The sequence below is a fragment of the Borostomias antarcticus genome (assembly GCF_949987555.1).
Source record: "Borostomias antarcticus genome assembly, chromosome: 17".
In the NCBI taxonomy this organism is placed as follows: domain Eukaryota; kingdom Metazoa; phylum Chordata; class Actinopteri; order Stomiiformes; family Stomiidae; genus Borostomias; species Borostomias antarcticus.
In genome coordinates, this window is record NC_140250.1 from 3,140,228 (window position 1) to 3,143,428 (window position 3,201).

Sequence of the window (3,201 nt, forward strand, 5' to 3'; positions counted from 1 at the left end):
GCGCCGTGGCTGGGGTAGCTCGGAAGGCCGCTGGGCCAAGCGCCATGGAGGGTGGCAGTGGTGATAATGCCAATCTAGTGGCCGATACAGGTGTGGAAGGGAACTTTAACTTTGATCCCAGCCAAAAGGGCGACCGCGTCTCTATCACTAGCCCCGAGGCTAACCCAGTCCCCAACTCCAACCTCAACCCTAAGGTCATTTTTTGCCCCTTCCTCAGCTCCAGGGTTAAACCCTGCCTGACTCCTCGCCATAAGGCCAATCCAAACCCCGTCCAGAGCACCGAGGCTAGCCCCACGTCCGTCCCCAGACTCAAGGCCAGATCTGTCTCCAACTTCAGCTTCAACCTTAACGCCGACTCAGACCTCGACCCGGTCACTGTCACCGATATCAGCCCCGCGCCAAGCCCCCGGGCAAACCCCTGTCCCGCCGCCCCGCCCTCCGCGCTCTGCCGCCGCAGCTCCCCTGGCCCCGCCCACTCCCTCCCCCCCAGACCCGCCCACTATCTCCCCCCCAGCCCCGCCCACTATCTCCCCCCCAGCCCTGAAGCACCGCGGCCGAACACGGCGCCCACTCTTCTCCCCGCTGCCCGGCCCCCACCGCCGCACGCCGCCACCCCCACGCCCCTGGCCTCTGGCCTCCCTCTTCTAGCCCAGACCCAAACCCGGGCCCGGAAACAAGCCCAGGTCCAAAGCCAAGCACAGGCCCAAGACCAAGCCGGGGCCCGTAGTCGAGCGCAGGCCTGGGTTCGAGCCCAGGCCCAAGCCCAGGCCCAGCTCCAAGCTCAGCTCTCCTGGGTAGCCGTCCACCAGCCCTGGATCGCCATGCAGGTCCTGGCCTCGGCCTACTCCGCCCCTCCACCACCTCTTTTCCAACATCGGGCGGCGGGGTACGTCGTCGACACCCAGCACCAGCCCTGCCCCTGCCCAACCTGCCAGAGCTCCTTCCCCAGAGAGAGCAACCCTCTCCAGGCGCCTTGGCCGGGCGGTATCCGTACCTTCCAGATCCCCGGGAGCCCCTTCCCGCCCGCGCCTCCCTGCCACGGCCCTGAACTGCTGTAAATGATATTAAAATCCCAGACACTCTTTTTGCAAGACAGAAACATTGTTTTGGATTTCTGGGTGTTAACCAGGGTGTTATAAGTCCAGTTGTGGATTTGATTGAATTTAATTATTTATATATATATATATTAAATCAGTTTAAAATTATATCATTTAGTTCTCTAAAACTAAAAAACACACAAATTCAACACTTCCAGAGTGTTAACACAATGCCTCCAACTCCACCTTGCAAAACCCCAGAAAATCCGATTTTGACTGGAGCACCTCTTTAAGATTCTTAAGAAAGGGCTCCCCCTTGTGGTAGAATGGCACAATGTATAATATATACTGCATGTGAATAGAATAGAAAGTTCTACTATAGCCAGTACATGTACATTGGGATTCTTGTCATCGCTTGTCCTTACAGTACCTTGTCAGCACTAATCAGTTCCTCATTGGAGTCCTGAGCACGCAGATAGACATTAAAGGTGCTCAATATTATATCCATTTTCTAGCAGTCTATCAATTTGATCCCCATCTACTTATCCCATCCAATCATGGATGACTGTGACTGTGTCCATGATATAGGAGGTGCAATTAATAACATTCAAGTATACAGCTGTACAGTCAGTTATTGTCTATTGTATAGACAAGCGCCAATTGTTATTGTATAGGAAAGGTGTTCAGTTGTTCAAGTGTTGACAGGTGTTGTTGGTTCAAGTGACCGGGTGTACGATACAGTAGTCACTTCATTTCAGGACATATGCTTGACAAACTCATCTCAAGAGGTTTTTGTTCAGTTGTTGGTTTGTTTATTTGAGCTCCAGATAGAAAAACAGAGAAGACAACAAAATAAAACATCAGGCAAACTAGACTGTTAGGGAATGAGGTCAGCAATTAGGTAGCGAGTGGCTTTAATGTTGACAGAACGCCAGCCTGTGATTGGTCCATTACAGCGGAAAGAAGGTGGTCTCTCGTCATCTCAGTCCAGCTGAGAGGTCATCCCATCACACCATCGGCAGAGTAAATAAATAATCTGTATCTGTAATAGTCTATAATACAACGACCGGATTTACAATATCCCTGAGGTGGAAGAGTTGTGACAATGAAGGGGTTGGTTTTCCATAGATGAATGTCTGCCACAATGGTGTATGAAATCTCAAACTTCCAAATAATATTTGAAATATCTGCGCCTTATCTGACAATAGCCCAACAATGGGCTGCTCCCAAAGATGCGAACCCCCCCCCCCCCCCCCCCGACACGTCAGGCGGACGGACTCAAACGCCAAAGCAGCTGTAACGATTTCAAACAGTGTATTAACCAGGTCTTCCCTTGCTTACTAGACATACATTCTATCGAGCGCTATTCAAGCTTCCAGATCTTTCATTGTCGCAACTATTCCATTCACAAGACTCTTTTGTCTGATCAGCCGCAAATGACTTGGTTCAACGAGTCACGACATCCACACTATTCATAAATACACACAGGGACTGAGGTTTTCAATCAGGAAACAAGGGAAAACAAACACAGATTGAACAGGCGAGGGTGAATTGTGTTGCGCAATCAGGTAGTTCTAAACGCAGCCAGAAAAGGTTGGTTGGTCGATCCTCTGTGGAAAATCAATGTTGGTTACATTTGATAGGTCTTTGCGGAAATAAACTATGAATATAATTTGATGTAATACATCATGTAATGTGAAACTGAAAAGTGCTGTATTAAAGTAAACGCATGTACTACTAGTTAACAACTGAGGATGAGGAATTCAGCCTTCTCTCAAGAAATGGAATAAGTATGGGCGTAGTTTCAATACTTGAACCAAGTGTCCTTCCTTCCTTCCTCCCTCCCTCCCTCCCTCCCTTCCTTCCTTCCTTCCTTCCTTCCTTCCTTCCTTCCTTCCTTCCTTCCTTCCTTCCTTCCTTCCTTCCTTCCTTCCTTCCCTCCCTCCCTCCCTCCCTCCCTCCCTCCCTTCCTCAAGGTAATCTCTCTACTGTGTGAAAATGGGTGAAAGCCTTTGCTCCTCTTTAGAATAGCTAGAAATTAGGTTGAATTGTCCCCAATTCACAGTGTGAAGCGCTTTCTCAAAGACACGAAGGAAAGAAGGACAGATGGATGTATTTTAAGAGTATTGAAACAGGGCCCTTGTCTTCTCGGCCTAAAAAAAAA